Source organism: Silurus aristotelis (assembly GCF_946808225.1).
Source record: "Silurus aristotelis genome assembly, chromosome: 10".
Lineage (NCBI taxonomy): Eukaryota > Metazoa > Chordata > Actinopteri > Siluriformes > Siluridae > Silurus > Silurus aristotelis.
In genome coordinates this window covers 17,943,554-17,961,725 of record NC_139583.1, presented here as the reverse complement: position 1 = coordinate 17,961,725, position 18,172 = coordinate 17,943,554, and the positions used below count along the sequence as shown (strand labels likewise).

Below are 18,172 nucleotides of genomic sequence, written 5' to 3'. Positions count from 1 at the left end.
TTCTAGAACAACATATGCTCCCATCCAGACGTCGTCTCTTTCAGGGAAGACCTTGCATTTTCCAACATGACATTGCCAGACCACATACTGCATAAACTACAACATCATGGCTGCGTAGAGGAAAGATTCAGGTACTGAAATGGCCAGCCTGCAGTGAAGATCTTTCACCCATAGAAAACATTTGATCATAATCATTAAGAGGAAGATGCGACAAAGAAGCCCTAAGACAGTTGAGCAACTAGAAGCCTGTATTAGACAAGAATGGGTCAGCATTCCTATTCATAAACTTGAGCAACTTGTCTCCTCAGTCCCCAGACGTTTGCAGTCTGTTCTTAAAAGAAGAGGGGATGCCACACAGTGGTAAATATGGCCATGTCCCAACTTTTTTTTAAATGTGTTGATGCCATACAATTTAAAATCAACTTATTTTTTTTACCCATACCCTTTATAAGGTCCCTATTTCCCTTCACTTACAGTCTGATCTACCAGTTATGACCACAGACCACCCAGACTGCCTACTGCTCTTGGGCCCTGTGCGGCCATGCTTCTGGCTACGCTTCTAAGGAGCACTCAGTTAACTGTACCATCTGCTTTGGTCACCTCTCTCGTTTGTTTACAATGCTATTTAGAACTATTCTTTTCCACTTATCATGCTAGCATATCAATGCTAACTAACTGTGGCCTTTCTTTAGCATTGTAAAACCATAAAATATAGCAAAGTGAGTTTAACATTATCTTTTTGCAAGACACCGAGTTTGTTTAGATTCTACTGTAAATTTAACATCACTTTCATAAATGCAGACTGGCTTTTATTCCTAAATTGACTTTTATCATACATGAGTAGCATTTTACTTTATGTACTTACACTCACCAGAGTTCTAATAAACTCTAATTTGGCAGTGTTGCCTAAGTAATTTTAAAGAATTTATTGTGTATTTCACACAGTTTTAATGCTGAATTTCAGAAGGATGTTCCTGCAATCATCATGCCAATTGCATGCTTCATTTAAACTTGAGACATCTGTGGCATTGTGCTGTGATAAAACTGCACATTTTAGAGTGGCCTTTTATTGTAGACAGACTAAGGCACACCTGTGCAATAATCATGCTGTCTAATCAGCATCTTGATATGCCACACCTCTGAGGTGGATGGATTATCAAGGCAAAGGAGAAGTGCTCACTAACACAGATTTGTGAACAATAATTGGAAGAAATAGGCCTTTTGTGAAACATAGAAAAAGTCTTGGATCTTTGAGTTCATGGAAATTGGGGTCAAAAAAATTCTTTATACTTTTGTTCAGTATACTGTTTCTTAGTGCTTTACTTTCATTGCATAGTAAAGGTACACAGCAACAAAATGTAGTTTAGCATCTACCCGAAGTGCAAAAAGTAGCAATTGTGCAAATAGACAAGTGCAGATAAATATGTAGTGTATGTACAACATGTAATTTTGTATGTGTACAGTAAATAAATATAAAGGCTATATGTGGAAACATCTCTGTTCTGCTGTCAAAGAAATAAACTGCATTTTTAAAATTAAAAAAAAAAGAAACCCTCTGCATTCTTATTTTCTTCAGGACTATGGGCATAGTGTTCAACAATCATTGATAAATCTAAACAAAATGCTGAAAGACTGAAAATGCTGAAAAATTTGTGTGCAGAAACCCTATGGGTTCAACTGAACATTGTGTATGATAGTGAATGGACTTTTTAAAAAGATCTGTTTTAAAAGCGATGCCCTGTCACAACAAAAGTATTTGACTAACTAGAGTATCTGCAAATAAACTTTGTGGCAAACAAAGAGCTATGTGATGTAACATATAGCCATTACCTTTTTACTTTTTAAAGTAGAATCTTTTAAAATCTGTAATTTTAATTAAAACCCGTTAACATGCACCAGGACTCTGACCTGAAGCAGCCATTGTTTGTAGGTGTTAATGTTTAACAATAGAAATAAAAGGGGCATAAGTAATCATGACCAACTACATATTGTTCTAAAGGTCTCAATCTTGATGTTAGAGTATTGTTTTCCGATGGAACGCTTATAAGAAATGTATTTGCTGAATTTGTGTAAGCAGTAAAAAAAAAAAATGCAGTACTTACAGTAAGATTGTAATAGCGTATCCAGATGCGCAAATCCTGGACTATTTGGAAAGATAAGGGTCCACCGAACAACATACCGTTGTCAGAGCCACCAGTCACACCTCCCTCCAAGGTGCAACACTCTAGCTCTGCCTCTCCCTCCTACTAAATCACCTACACCTGTTTTTCATTTACCTGTCCCCTTTAAAAGGTCCCTCTCCCCCTTCACTCATGGTCCGATCTACCGTAAGCTTACCTTAGATCATCCGGACTCCCTACTGTGCCTACGATCTTCTGAGTTGCCTATGCTCCTCACTATGCTTCTTGTGAAGCATGCCACAGTTAAGTCTATTGTTTTTTTATTTTAAATAAATTTTTTAACTTTTTTTACTAATACATTTTATCTTGTACTTGAAAATTTACTTGTAAAATTTACTTGTAAATTTACAGTGTCAAATTTCACTGAAATAACAATACTTTCCACCTAGGTTAATTATACATCTAAAAACATATATATAATTTGGAAGCAGTTTTATAAAATATTATGATTATGTATAGGATACAGATAGGCTCCCGAGTTACACGTGTTTGACTTGCAGTTTTTCAATCTTCCGATGATGGCAATACAACAAAAATTTTACGATACAGGCAAAGGTAGCAGCATATGTGCTGCCCTCTGCTCATTAACTAGTACTTGTCCATGCTCCTGCTGCCACATTAATATATACTGTATAGTTTATACTGTTACTTTTAATTGCTTTATTTTGCTAAATTATGTACTGTAATTGAAATTGACAAACTACAGTATACTACCAAATTCAGTCAAACCCACTTATCTCGACCTCGGTTAACTCGCAAACCCTATGAAGTGGAACTGCCAAATTCTCGCTTTGTCTTAGCATTTTCTCATCGGTTATGTCGATTCTTATGTTGCCGAAACCTAATATCTCGACTACAAGGGGGGGGGCCAAATTTGCCACTTAACGTCGTTTATCTCGGTCCGCATGACCAATCGCCAGCTTTTGCCACGTCACCATCTTACTAACATATGTTCGTGTATATAAGACGCGTCTTATAGAAAGTTTTACATACCCCTCACCCAGGGTGCATCTTATATACGCGAAAATATGGCACTGTGCAGCCGCAGAAAAACTCGCGCAAGTGGCAGAGAAATCAAGCCTTACAGAAGCTATGTTGTAAGAGGAGGCACAGGAGTGTTGGACACTTTTCAGAGCTGTGTCAGAGTGAAATGATTTGAGAATTCAATTTTGACACTGGTTAACTTTTTGTAAAAACAAACTACACCCCCCACGTTTTTTTGTGATTTTGTGAGCGATCTGTGTGTTTGCAATGTTGGAGAATATAATAAAGGTTTGTATCGAGAATCGACGGTGGTTTGTATTGTATACTGGTAAATCTCTGCTGTTAGTTGGTGCCTTTCGTTGTTAATGTTATGCGCTGAACGTGAGGCAAAAGCCGAAGTGAAAGCAAAACAGTTTATTGCAACACAGGGCAAAGCCAAACACAAACACTCGCCTTGAAAGTGAATATTCCAGTGGTGCGCTCTGGAAGCGCGGTCCACTAAGTCCCAAACTGAAAAGAGGCAGTCTGTATATATAATCCACGGGTGCGCTTGGTAGAAGCGCGGCGCTGAACAGCACACAGGAGAGCAGCAAAAGCATAGAATTAACAATGGCAGGATCGGGGGAATCCGGGATGCGATTTGGTAAGAAAAGTGCAGCCGTTGAGAGTGCGGAGTCCGAGTGGGAAGGCACGTACCGGGATACGCATGAGCGATAACAACGACCGCCGTGAACCGTATGTCAAATTGCTCGTATTTTAAAGCAAATTAATTGAAATGCCATTAATACGTTCCAGCCCCCAAAATGCCATCCAAGTTGTTTTTGTTACGTGTTTTTGAATGAGAAAATTATTTATAAATGACAAATATTGTATAAAAACATAATAAAAGAGAATGTAAAAATATAAGGTTTTATTCAGTGTATTTTCCTTGGAGATGAGACGAACTGAGCTAACGAAGACGCTGGTGGGGTGTGTGTGTGTGTGTGTGTGTGTGAGAGTGTGCGGAGGGGGGGGGGGGGGTGGTAGAGGCGATAAGCGGAGGGAAAACTCTTTTTTTTTTTTTTTTTTTTTTTTATATCACTCATGCACACTACGTATCCCTAAACTTTAAAATTTGTACTTTTCTTCTTTGCTCATCTTAATTTTCGTCACAGCCTTCGCTTTCTGTCTTCTATTCGCCATCTAGCAGCGGCGTCTCGAGCTCGTATCTCAAGTTTTTGCTCGCGTATCAAAGCAAAAAATCGACCGAGTGACCGCTTGTATCTAAAAAAACCCGTATGTTAGGGCACTCGTATGTCGAGGTACCACTGTATACCAACAATAACGGACGGTGAGAGTGTGGAAGAGAGGGGTTTAAATAGGAGCTTCAGAGAAAGCGGAGGTTTGACAGCAGCCGAAGGGGGCATGGCAGGTGGTTTCCTGACAGTTAACAAACATGTATGTAAATTTTTATAGCACGCCTTAGCAAAAAATCCTCCAAAAACACGTGCATGTACATTCTCATTTATTAACGCACATCATGTACATAAAGAAATTTCAAGCACGTTAATATACTGCCGCCATATTGGTTTTCGTTTATCTCAATCATCGGTTATCTCGACGCTTTATGCCGTCCCCTAGGCCGACGACATAACCGGGTTCCACTGTACTGATATGCATTCTTTAGCTCTTTAACTTTGAATCCTGGGGAGGCTAGGCCATATTTCGATTTTATAGTTTTTGTGTGGAAGAAGTTGAGGGGCCCACACAGAGCCTTGACCTCAATTCCATAGAACACCTCTTGGATAAACTTGAATTGACATTGAAGGCCGAGGACTTCTTGTCCAACATCAGTGGTTTACCTCAAAAGAAAAAAAGACAACATTCCCACAAAGTTACTCAAAATGCTGGGAGAGCCCTCCCGAGGAGTGAAAGTCGTCACACCAAATTGATTTGATGTGGATTTCTTTTCTGTTCATTTACTTTCCTTTTTTAATTAATAAAAATAAATTAACACATCATTGACATCACTTTACAGCATGTATTTTCACAACTATAAAACTATATTCACAGCTATAGAAACCATTCCATCCATTGTTTTTTGCAAATTCTAAAAAAAAAAAAAAGTATAAATGGTTAATACAAAAGCTTAAACTTAGTAAAAAAAAACAAAATAATAATAAATAAAAAAAAAAAAAAATAAGTTTAAGCTTTTTCATTAACCATTTATACTTTTTTTTTTTTTTACTGTTTTGGCTAATCTTTACTAACAATTTCCAACTTTTCTTAAAAAAAAACAAAAAAACAAATCAATTTCCTCCCCTGTCAGCCATTATGAAATGGAAAAAAAATAAACAGCTATTAAATCCATGTGCATATAATTATCCCTACCCAAAAAATAAAAATAAATTATTAATAGTTTGTTTTTTAAACTGAGTTGTAAAAGCTATAGGTCATATTAAAGCTGGTAAAAGTTCTAGAATTATTTACCTGGCTTTTTAAGTCAAATAAAAAAAAGTTAATCAAAATAGCCATATAGATATAATGGCCAAACACACTAGTAGTATTCTAAAACAGAAACCAAATATGGTTCTTCTCAACACTGTTGCAAGGTTCCCAAAAATTTGTTGCACTTGTAGATTGCTTTGCTTTCAATATTCTGGCCAGTTCATCCTAAACCAGTTTGATGAGATTTAAGTCTGGAGATGTTTGTCATTCAATGATTTGAAGCCTACTGTCTTGTTCTTTTTTCTAAGGTAGTTCTGACTCCGCCTAGAGATATGTTTTCAGTCAATATCTTACTGTAGAATGATTTTCTGACCAAACAGGTGTAAATTAGAGGTTACTGTATGGTGATACAAAATGGTGTGGTTCAAGGTGCCACTCACATTGTGCAAGTCACTGATTCCCAGACCATTGTGAATTCTCATCCAACATGTTTGACAGTTGGTGTCACACTGTGAAACCATCCATACACCTAACAAACAACATACAAAAACCATACAAAAGCAAGCCTTTTTTTTTTCTTCTCTTAGTAATGGCTTCGTTACTGCTACTTGGCCTGTCATACCTGTAGCTTGCAGTCTTATATTCACAGTTTGAACTGATACTTGCTTACTTGACAATTGTTAAGCTGTACTTGAAACTTTTGTCCTGTGAACTGCTTATCAGTCAAATTGTTGACATAAAAAAAACTTGTTTTCTGATTTTATTGTGGCTTTTCTGCCAAACCTCTTCCTGACAGAGTTTTCATCTACTTCCTCTAGCTTCCTTCCACTGACACCTTGGCATTCATATTTTTCCACCTCTTGCAGTTTTCTGCTTGATTTTTTTTTACATTTCAGGTTATTCATCGACCTTGAACTTCTTAACTTTCAATAAAAACTGAAAAAAAGTTTTTTTTAATCATACCTTTTTTTGAATGCTATTGTTGTCAAATAAGGACATAATAAAAATCTTCTGTTCCTAGACCTAGGTCTTAGAATTTGGTAAATAAAACAGTGATTAACAACACAGGACAAATTACACTGTGATAATTATTATATATTTTTTATTCTTTTTTTTTTTTTTTTTGCCAAAATTAAGCTGAAATGGAGAAACCATGTGTGAAAAACATTGTACATTTTATGATTCAATACCTTGTGGAACCCTCATCAACAGCATCCTGGAGTATATTCATGTTCTGTATGACTTTATTAATCTCTCAGAACAGTGTGGAGAAAGGATGAAGGAAAATGGAGCAGAATTCCTAGGCCCTCTCTCCCGTAGTCTAATCCCAGTACCCTGGAGTTTTCTGAGTGAAAGCTTAGATTGATGGTTATTTGGTTAAAAAAAACCTCTGACACAGGCCACTGGCTCTACCGAGCCAGTTAATGCGTGGAGAAAGAGGAGATGTAAGGGATAATGAAACCTAAAGATTACTTTGTCCTGGATCTTTTTAGCACAGACTGGGTGTTTTTCACACCATGCTTGACACACCATTTATATCTTGGTGGGAAAAGATGGGAGATTGACAATAAATTACTTTGCCCTTTCATGGCTTGCATGACTGGAACAAGGCTCTGGTGATGGGGAAAAAAATTCACCCTTTCTGAACTATTGGACACACACACACACACACACACACACACACAGGATCGAATGATGACTGGTCTGGCCCACCCTTGGGTTGTGCTATGAAAGAGTCATTCGAGAAAAGAAAAAGAGAGACAGAGAATGATGTTTATGAGAATCCGGCCTATGCGGATCGTCCTGGGGGCTATAAAAGAAGATGGAATGGACCGGTCACCAATCATCTCCTGAGGAGAGTTCCATTACCGCGAACACAGTCTTTAATGTCTGTGGCATTCAAATAGGCCTCGCCCGCTTCTGAGCGTTCCCTTCGCTCTGTAGAACTGATTGTCTTTACACCCCTCTGATTATGGCTTGTGGTTGACGTCCATTGCCTTTTTCGACTATTTGAAATCCGCCATGCTACATTTGCTCAACGGGGCTCTAAGAAGATACTTGAAAGATTAATGCAACGGCTGTTGAAGCAACCATTATAGGCAGGGGCAGCACTCGTGCTTGCTCAAAAACCCGACAATATCTATCGGACTGACTTTCGTGGTTTGATGCAGAAACTGTGGACCCCCAGGTTAATTAGAGGCATCAAGCGATATCTGGAAGACCACGACCTCCCGTCGAATGAGGAACATTTCAAAAACAGCGACGAAGAATCTTTTGCTAGCGCTTAGATCTGAAGGTATTGTCTACAATCGCATCTACTGGATGTACACATTGAAAAGCTGTTGTGTGGGAATATTCCACTTAACTTTGCTTTATTCCTTTCTTTTTGTTAACTTATATACATATACATACATATGTGTGTGTGTATGTGTATATATATATATATATATATATATATATATATATATATATATATATATATATATATATATATATATATATATTATATATATATATATACATACAGTGGAACCTCGGGTTACGAATTTAATTCGTTCCGGTACTTTATTCGTAACCTGAAAAGTTCGTATCCCGATACGAATTTCCCCATAAGAATGAACAGAAACTTCGGTAATTCGTTCTGGACAACCAAAAATATTATTTAAAAAATAAAAATAAAGCCAATATTCACTAATTGCTTTCCATGGGCTCACCACCTGCAGGAGGGACCGTAAGGGACGGTGCTGTGAGGATTGGGCAGCAGTCGAAGGCGGGGGCCTGCTTAGACTGCTGCCCCCGCGACCCGAATTACGGATAAGCAGGAGAAAATTAATGAATGAATGAATATTCACTAATTGTTACGCGGCGAATATGGAGGCGGAAGCAGTAATAGAAGCCAGCGTATTTATTCAGTCAGATTGCGAGCAGCTCCGTGCGGGTGGGGCACGCACGAGAGAAGGGGCGCGGTGCTTCGGGGAACAGGTTCGGGGGAGGTTTGACAGCCGCCGACGGGGGCGTACGCTGAACGCTGAGACAATGCTTTTGCTAGGTACACAGGACGCTAACTGATGCGACGACCTGCGTGGGAGAGCGTGGGTGGCGATACGAAAATAACCAACTTGCCTGCGATTTTTTGGTGCGTGACGTTTGTATCCTGAAATTTTGTTCGTAACCAGGGGCAGTTTTGATGAACTGCGATTCGTAACCTGAATTATACGTATCCCGGGGCGTTCGTAACCCGAGGTTCCACTGTATGTACATATATATATATAATATATACACACACACACATACACTTTTTTGTTAACGCACATGTAGTTTATTTAAAAAAAACGTTTTTGTATGCAACCAGCAATTAGGGTTGCACAAACCAGTGCACTCTTAGTGTCTGTCCCAAGCCTGGATAAATAGGGAGGATTGTGTTAGGAAGGGTTTCCAGCATAAAACATATGTTAAATATTCGGTTAATGAATGAACTTAGTACTGGTGGAAATTGGGATATTGTTGGCCAAAGGTGGAGAAGGACAGAAGGAAGACATCTACAGAGACAGCAGGGAAAGGAGAAGTGGAGGAAAGTGGAGGTTAGGGTTGGTACTTTAAATGTTGGTACTATAACTGGAAAAAAGGGAGAGAGGTAGCTGATATGATGGAGCAGAGAAAGGTAGACGTGTGTTCAGGAGACCAAAGGGAAAGGGAGTAAGGCCAAGAACATTGGAGGTGGGTTTAAACTGTTCTATCATGGTGTGGATGGAAAGAGAAACGGTGTAGGGGTGATCCTAAATGAAGAGTTTAGTAAGAGTGTAGTGGAGGTAAAGAGAGTTTCTGATCGGGTGATGAACGTGAAGCTGGAAGTAAAAGGGGTGATCGTAAATTTCATCAGTGCCTATGCTCCACAAATTTGTTGTGAGATGGAGGATAAGGAAAAATTCTGGAGTGAGTTGAATGGAGTCATAGATGATGTACATAGAAAGCAATGATTAGTGACTGGACAGACTTCAATGGCCATGTTGGTGAAGTGAACAGAGGTGATGAGGTGGTGATGGGTAGGTATGGTCTTGGGGAGAGAAATGTGGAGGGGCAGATGGTGGCAGATTTTGGTAAAGAATGGAAAAGGCAGTGGTGAATACGTATTTTAAGAAGAAGAAGGACTTTAGGGTGATATAATCCCTAATCCCTAATTAAGAAACCCGACCTTTACCCATGTCAGCTGTCCAACTGCAGGCCAATATCAAATCTCCCCTTTATATCCAAAATTTTAGAAAAGGTTGTGCCACAGCAGTTATGCTCACATCTACTTATGAATAACATTTTTTGAAATGTATCAGTCAGGATTTAGGCCTCATCATAGCACAGAGACGGCACTAGTTAAATGATCTGCTATTGGCATCTGATCAGGCTTTTATCTCTTTACTTGTTTTGCTCGACCTTAGTGCAGCTTTTGACACCATTGATCACACTATACTGCTTGCTAGACTTGAGAATGTTGTTGGAATAAAGCGAACAGCTCTCTTGGCTCAGGTCTTACTTGACTGATCGCTATCAGTTTTTTTATGTAAATATTGAGTTCTCCACACTCTCTGAGGTAAAGTTTGGTGTTCCGCAAGGATCTGTCTTAGGCCCATTGCTTTTCTCTTTATATATGCTGCCTCTGGGTAAAATTATACATAAACATGGTATTCGCTTATATTGCTATGCTGATACGCAGCTGTATATTTCAGCAAAGCCAGATGAGAGAGATCAGCTTAACAATGTTGAGGAGAGTCTTAAGGACATTAGACAGTGGATGCTTAATAACTTTCTTCTGCTTAACTCAGATAAGACGGAAGTACTTTTACTAGGACCACATGCAGCTAGAAACAACCTTTCCGATTATGTAGCATCTCTGGATGGTGTTTCTGTTTCAGCATGTACAACTGTCAAAGACCTTGGTGTTATCATTGACCCTAGTCTTTCCTTTAAGGCTAACGTAAATAATATTACCAGGATCACCTTCTCTCACCTTAGAAATATTGCTAAAATTAGAAATATGATGTCGTTACAGGATCCAGAAAAACTAGTTCATGCTTTTGTTACATCTAGATTAGACTACTGTAATGCTTTACTCTCTGGGTCTTCGAGTAAGTGCATAAATAAGCTTCAGTTAGTTCAGAATGCAGCAGCAAGGGTCCTCACTTGATCTAGAAAATATGACCACATCACCCCTGTTTTAATCAGTCTACACTGGCTCCCAATTAAATCTCGCATTGATTATAAAATACTACTACTGACGTATAAAGCACTTAACGGTCTCGCACCGCAGTATCCGAATAAACTTCTGTACCAGTATGATCCTTCATGCCTACTTAGATCAAAAGGTGCAGGCTATTTGTTGGTACCTCAAATAATAAAAACAGCAGGGGGCAGATTTTTCTTTTATAAAGCCCCACAGTTATGGAACAACCTTACAATCAGTGTTCAGGACTCGGACACAGTCTCAGTGTTCAAGTCGAAGTTGAAAACGTATTTATTTAGTCAAGCCTTTTATCAGTAGATTTTCTTTTTTTAGGTAAAGGAGCAGATCTGGAGGGAATATGGATATAGAGTGTTTGGTGAACTGGGATATTTGTATGCTGTCGTCCCCTCATTTTCACACGTTCACTCAGGTTCGTTGACAGTGGTGTGGTGGGTCGTCTCTTATCCAAAAGATCCCTCATGTCTGTGTTACCTTCTGGTTCTCCCTTTTAGCTATGCTGCAATAGCGAGTCTTGCTGGAGTCCAAACTGCACAGTGACATTTACTTTCATATAACAATAAAGACACAATAATCCATATCCTTCTCCTCCTGTCACCCTTCCTCTCTCTCTCTCTCTCTCTCTCTCTCTCTCTCTCTCTCTCGGTCGAGTTAAATATGCTCCTGAGGTTCCAGTGACCACTGTTCCTGCCGCTCCCCCCTTCGTGGATCTTCTCACTTCGTCCAGGCCAGCCTCTGGATAGTGTTCTCTTCAATTGGAGGCCACTCTGTGCAGCTTGGGACAGTTTCTCAACACCTTGGGTGGTTCCATGAAATTCCGGAGTGAGAACGGGTGCTTTGAGGATGGATTAGACTGTAGCTAATGTCAACAGTCTGCTACATTTACTCAGGACTTCTTTTCGCTTCTGATCATCTTCACTGTACCCCGCAACATCGTATATCTGCTATAAATGGACATTCGGTGCAACCCAGATGAGGATAGGTTCCCTCTTGAGTCTGGTTTCTCTCAAGGTCTCTTCCTTATGCTATCTCGGGGAGTTTTTCCTTGCCACAGTTGCCACCGGCTTGCTCATCAGGGACAAACTTACTTATGAAAAACATATTCACTTTTAATCACCACAGAAAAAGTAAGGACTGAAAGGAGAACAAGATGGTAGAAACTGGAGGAAGACTCTAGTGTAAGGTTCATGGAAGAGGTCCAACAGGGGCTGTGGTGGTCAAGAGGAGCTGGAGGAACTCCTACAGAAGTGATAATGGATACAGCTAGAAAGGTACTTGGTGTGACCTCTGGGGCCAGTTGTTCAAAGGTAAACTGATCGATTTTGGTTATCGGAAGGGAAAGAAGGAATCTGAAATCAGATTAGATCACGGAATCCAATCCTAGTTTTTATCTGGATCAAACCTTCAGTTTGTGTTGTTCAAAACTTGTCAGTAGGATCTGAATAACTTTGATAAAAAATAAAAAAAAAAACAGGATTATCTTGATCCCAACAGGGGGTAGGATTTCAAGGTGAATTCCAGGAGGAACATGTAGTAAAACCTTAAAATTGGTCAAACAATACATTTGTATCATTTAGTGTATATACTTTTATTTATATTTTGCACTTGACTCGTGTAACCGTTGTAACAGTGATAAAGTAGATATAGTAGACATAAGCAACCAATTAAGCTATTCAGTTTAACAAAAATAATATATTCCATTTTTTTTGTCATTTATCACCGTATATTAATTTCAAAGAAACAATCATCAGAGATGAGCCTGTCAAAAATAACAATTGCACCCCTTACTATATGTCCAGTCAGTCCCTCATTCTGACAGAATGACAGGTTGGTCTGGTTCTTCAACAGGCTCAGGTGCATCATAAACATCATCACAGAAAGGGACATTGCGCCTGGTAGCGATGTTGTGCAGGACGATACACGCTATTATTATGTTGCATGCTCCCTGTGGTTTCACTCGCAAGTAGTTAAGGCATGCAAAGCGTCTCTTCAGAACTCCATTTAAACGCTCAATTGCACATCTTGTTTTGCAATGAGCAGTGTTGAAGCGTGCCTGTGCAGGTGTGGTTGCTGCAAGAAAAGGAGTCATCGGCCATGGTAGGAGTGGATAGGCACTGTCTTCTTATATTATGCCATCTGGTCGGTTGGTTTGGAGCTCTCTGTATAAAGCACTCTCTCTCAGAACAGACCCAGGCCACTTCACGACACAGTTTGCGATGATGAGGTCAGCACCACCCACAAGTTGAATGTTGATGCTGCGCCTCCCCTTTTGATTGATGTACTCCCAATCCCTCTCATAAAGGGTGCTTGGATATGCACATGAGTGCAGTCAATAACCCCAATAGTATTGGGCATGTTCCCCAAAAGAAAAAACTTGTGCTTGGTCTGGGCAATCTGGACATCCTTTGGAAGTGAAACAAACTGATTGACCAGGCTGGCCAATGCAATTTTTCACTACATCACTCACAGTTGATTTGTCCACTCCTATATTGTCACCAACTACTTGGTAGAAAGTCCCAGATGCATAGAAGTGCAGACCAATGAGGACCTGTTATCCACAGACAGACTGTGACTCCTTCGGGTTCTCTGTTGAAGTTTTGGCCTGACAAGGTCTGCAATGTACTACAAAGTTCTTCAGTGGTGTATTGCTCCAGTGGTTGTGCATGCTCAACATACAGCCTTTGGCGGTATCCTCTTCCACCAAAACGGTGGTAGCGATGAACAATACTTGCCATTTCAGTGTCTCTCTCTAAGTCCTCTGAGACAGGCTGAATATAAGATGGCTGTCAAATACCCACACACCAATTGGCTGACATGCTGTGGCTTGTGTTCAATTAAATCAATCATGCCAAAGGCCTATAAATTCTATGTTCACTGCAACAGATGAGGTGGCACCATGGACTCAAAAGGACCTAATTTCACTGTTGCAGAAACCCATGCACTGCTGGAGGGTGTTAAGTGCCATTATGCCTCAATAGTAGGAAGCTCTGTTGTGAGTGGAATGGTGACTAACAAATGCAAGAAAGACATTTGGGTTGAAATCACCCAGAATGTGAATGAAATGGGGTCTTGCCAGAAGAGGACCTTGGAGCAAGTGAAATTTAGATGGAAGAATCTGAGGGCCAGAACAACAAAGGACCTTGCTGGAGCAAAAAACACCAAAACTGGCAACAAACCCTTTAAGAAAGGTGAATATACAGATGTGGTTCTGGACATTATTGGAGGTGAGAACTCTAAAGCTCTGCACGGGATTCAAGGTGTTGTAGGGGATGGTGAGCCAGTTCCTCCCAATGCAGAGGAAACATTAATTCTGGATCTCAGCCCTATTATTGAAATACAACCTGGATCCTCACTGGTAGAGCCAGCAGTCACAGGAGCTCAGAAAAAAGGCTTGAAGCGTCCTTTTACCGAATAATAATGATGATGCCTATAAATGACTTCTAAAACGAGAGACTGAAAGAGCAGACGCACAGATACTCCTGGCAGAGGAACAAATCAAGCTGACCAAACTGCAGCAAACCAAAGCAAAACTTCAGATCTGCCTCCTAAAAGCAGAGCTTGGAAATGCTGGTCAGCCCTCCTCAGATGAAAAGAACCCTGAACATTCTTTATTTTGTTAACTATTGGACATTTAGCCATTTAATTTTTTTTAACACGTTTTCAATATATTTTATATAGTTTTTATACTTTGGGTTAGGGTTAGGGTTACTTTAATATTTACTTTGCATGTTTAGGACATGGCAGTGGAATTTTTACCCCGGTTGTTCAACAAATTGATCAGTCACACCATAAAGTTAAAGAAGAGAAGAGGTGATTATCTGTGAGCAACAGTATGGTTTCATGCCGAGGAAGAGCACTACAGATGCATTATTTGCTTTGAGAATGTTGATGAAGTATAGAGAAGGTCAGAAGGAGTTGCATTGTGTGTTTGTGGATTTAGAGAAAGCGTACAACAGGGTGTAAAGAGGAGTTGTGGTATTTTATGAGGAAGTCTGGTGTGTCAGGAGTATTTGAGGGTGGTGCAGAACATGTATGAGGACAGTGTGACAGCAGTGACGTGTGCAGTAGAAGTGAAGAAAAGATTGCAGGCAGGGTAGAGTGATGAAGAAAACTTTTTTTTTTTTTTTTTATATGCTTGTGGTTGAAAAAATGTGAAGAAAACTATGCATTTCTGGAGAAAACAGGCGATCAAACCGGAGAGTCACATATCTAAATCTTTCTAGTTTTTTCGACCCGTGTCCCTTAAATAAATCTTTAACGGACCTGTATGATATGCAGGCTTTATCGAGGTATAATGACATGGATAGAGTTGGTGAAGGCTTTTGAATCTGTTTCTGAAAAAACAAGGTATCGTAAAAAAAATTTCACAAGCGACCTTAAAGCTTCGGTGTATATTTAATAATAATTCAAAAGACAGAATGTGGATAAATTTTATTGCAAAACACCCCCTGCGATACCTTGTCTTACAGGACTTAATGAAAAGCTACAAAAAAAAGCTACAGTATTAAAATAGCGCCTATGCAGGTGACCTCGGAGAAAGCAGTTCAAGCAGTGGTGGGAGGTCAGCTAACCTTCTCTGCTGGCCTAAACACTTTCAGAAGCACTGTCCTATATTTACAACCTAAATTCTAATATTTGTTCCATGAAATTGTATAAATTTATTCCCAACTGTTTATTCTCTTCATTTCGTAGCGGTTCTCTTGGCGGCACTGCTTCCAGTACGTGTATGTGGATGTTAGATTTTTTTTTTGTCTAATCACATATCAGCCTCTATGTGCTGCCATGTCAATCTAAGATGCCCAGGACCTGCAAAGTCTGTACTGCTGGCTCTTTGACCATTAAGAATATTACCAACAGATCTGTTTCTTAAACCAATCAGATTTCATAATCGCCTCACAGGGCCAGCGAGCAATAAATTGATTTGGGTTAGGACATACTCAAAAATACATTTTGAAGAAAAGCTAGACATCGTGAGGAGGTCGGCCAACCCCATAACTAGCTAGTTTGTCTCAGCCCGGAAAAGGGTTTGTTGTTAGACAAATATTGACTCTGAACTTCTCCAGATGATGTAGGTGCACAGTTGAGGTTGTTGTGTAGAGGTTTGGAGTTGTCTTAACTGGGTTTCTTGCTTTAGTAAAATGGTATTCATGCGTCACTGTGAAACATATACAAACAATACAACAATTGAAGTACTGTGATGCAAACAAAAGAATACCCTAAATTACTACACTATTGTTTGGTTGGAGCAAAAATCCTTTATGGCATGTTGTTCAGTGGAGCCTTATCTTTCCTAATAAACCAGAATTTGCTGCAGTGAATGCGTTTTTGACTCTTTTTTTTAAATAATTGTGAAATCGCTGCAATTTTATGCATGTTGTTTGTGTGTACTGCTTACACAAATTCAGCAAATACATTTGTTATGTTTTCCATTGATAAGCCATGATCTAAAACTGATGGTTGAGGCTTAGACATTTACAATGATTTTTTGTCATTTTCACTGTTGTCCCTTTTCATTTTATGCATTGTTAAACATTAAGCTGAATACAATGGGATATTGGTAGCACGGGCGTGGCGCTGAAGGCCATTATGAATATATTACATCTTTTACCCAGGGGCTGAATGTGATGGTCACTGTATTATCATCTAATTAAAGCTCTCTGGTCATCAAGAATGACAAAGTACTAGATCTCGTATTTTCCTGAAAACAATTAGATGAAACTTTTCGGGTTCTGAGATGACCTCAGTCCAGAGCAGATTGTCCCTCTGAGCAAACTTTCCTCAAAGACTGAGACTGTAAGGATGGTCAGGATCCCTTGTTGATCCCAGACCTTGAGAACTTACATGCAACTTCATAAGGCTAGACCCCGACAACTGCTATGCAACAAAACAATAAACTTTCTAATCTGATGAGATTATCTCTTTTATCCGAGGAGAAAAAGACATCTGTTCAGCTGCCCACTCACCCATCCTTGAACACACTCTTCCCCTCCTGGGGAGATGGCCGGGTCATGGAAAGGTGACTTAGATGTTCCCGGAATTCAAGCTACTATACTTGCATAATGTAATAATTACATTTTAGGAATGTATGCATTTTTACCTCCACATGTTTGGTATCGTGTCGAAGCTAATAACATGGCTAGTGTAGCCGACGTACTAACTGAGCTTAAATCACTCCGCTCCGAGTTCAGCTCGAAGCTGGACGGAATAAACAACCAACTGGGGGAGCTGACGAATTCTGTCTCGGTGATGGAAAGCAGTTTAGGTGAAATCAAACGAGATGTAATAGCGAATGAACAGCGAATCGAGGAGGCTGAACCCGCATAGCCGCTACAGAGGACGCGTTGGACAAGGCCGAGAGGGCTTTGGCTAAAGCAACAAAGCGGCTCGCATACCTGGAGGAAAAGACCGAGGGCCTGGAAAACCGCGGGAGGAGGAAAAATATCCGGCTGTTTGGTCTTAAGGAGGGAGCTGAGGGTAAGCGTCCTCTTTTAGACTTTATAACTGATATGCTACCCCGGTGGCTGGACAACGAACCTGGCAGAGTATTCATACTGGAAAAAGTCCACCGTATCCCGGCCGCAGCAGTTCCCAATCAGAACCGAGCCGTCCTCCTACGCTTTCTCAACTATCAAGATAAAGAATTCGCCCCTACGCTCTACAAGACAACGGGACATTACACACGACGGATCCAAACTCGCATTCGTCCAGGATTTCTCAGCGGAGACGATCCGACGAAGACGGGAATTCAACGCTGTAAAAAAGCTGTTTGTTGACATGGGGACCTTCTGAGGATTTCACCTCCAACCGTGCAGGCTAAGAGTGCTACACAACGGGAAAATACAGTTGTTTTCCTCCCCACAAGAGGCTGAAGAATTCCATCGCAAAATCTCTGCCAAATAGCCCACATATGTCCAGGTTTGAATTGAATTGAATGGTTTTTATACATGGAGAGGGGTGAGTGCATTAACTTATGTGCAGGAGACAGGCTCGCCATCGGGCTGAAAAAATCTGTACCAAGAATAGCTTTTACAACTTTAACAAAATCTAGAGAAAAGGGGGGACTGGCACTACCAGACTTGCAGATGTACTATTGGGCCGCCCAGACAAAGGGCCTGATTAGCTGGGTGCAAAGACGTAATAATGCACATTGGATAGACATAGAAGAGGAACTTTGTACTCCTATTTCTATAAACTTGCTACCATTCATTAACAACATAAATGCAATACATCAAATAACAAAAACATATGTAGTTTACAATACTCTTCAAGTTTGGCAAAATATAAAAAAGTTCTGCGGGAATTTTGGCAAAATCTCCAGGCCCTCCATCTCCTTATCCTCAAACCCAGATCT

The 18,172-nt window shown here is 40.0% G+C and overlaps 2 protein-coding genes and 1 pseudogene across 3 annotated transcripts in view; all 3 read right to left on the bottom strand.

Moving 5' to 3' along the window:
• The window catches only part of kti12 (KTI12 chromatin associated homolog), a 418,740-nt gene that overhangs the window by 170,765 nt on the left and 229,803 nt on the right, over nt 1-18,172 (bottom strand). The window lies entirely within an intron of this gene.
• Nucleotides 1-18,172, bottom strand: part of reln (reelin) — a 514,851-nt gene that overhangs the window by 370,415 nt on the left and 126,264 nt on the right. The window lies entirely within an intron of this gene.
• LOC310732634 (putative nuclease HARBI1) lies at nt 12,629-16,674 on the bottom strand (annotated as a pseudogene). Its single transcript has 2 exons — nt 16,663-16,674; nt 12,629-13,443 (listed from the first exon to the last, which is right to left on the bottom strand). The product of its transcript is annotated as a putative nuclease HARBI1 (transcript).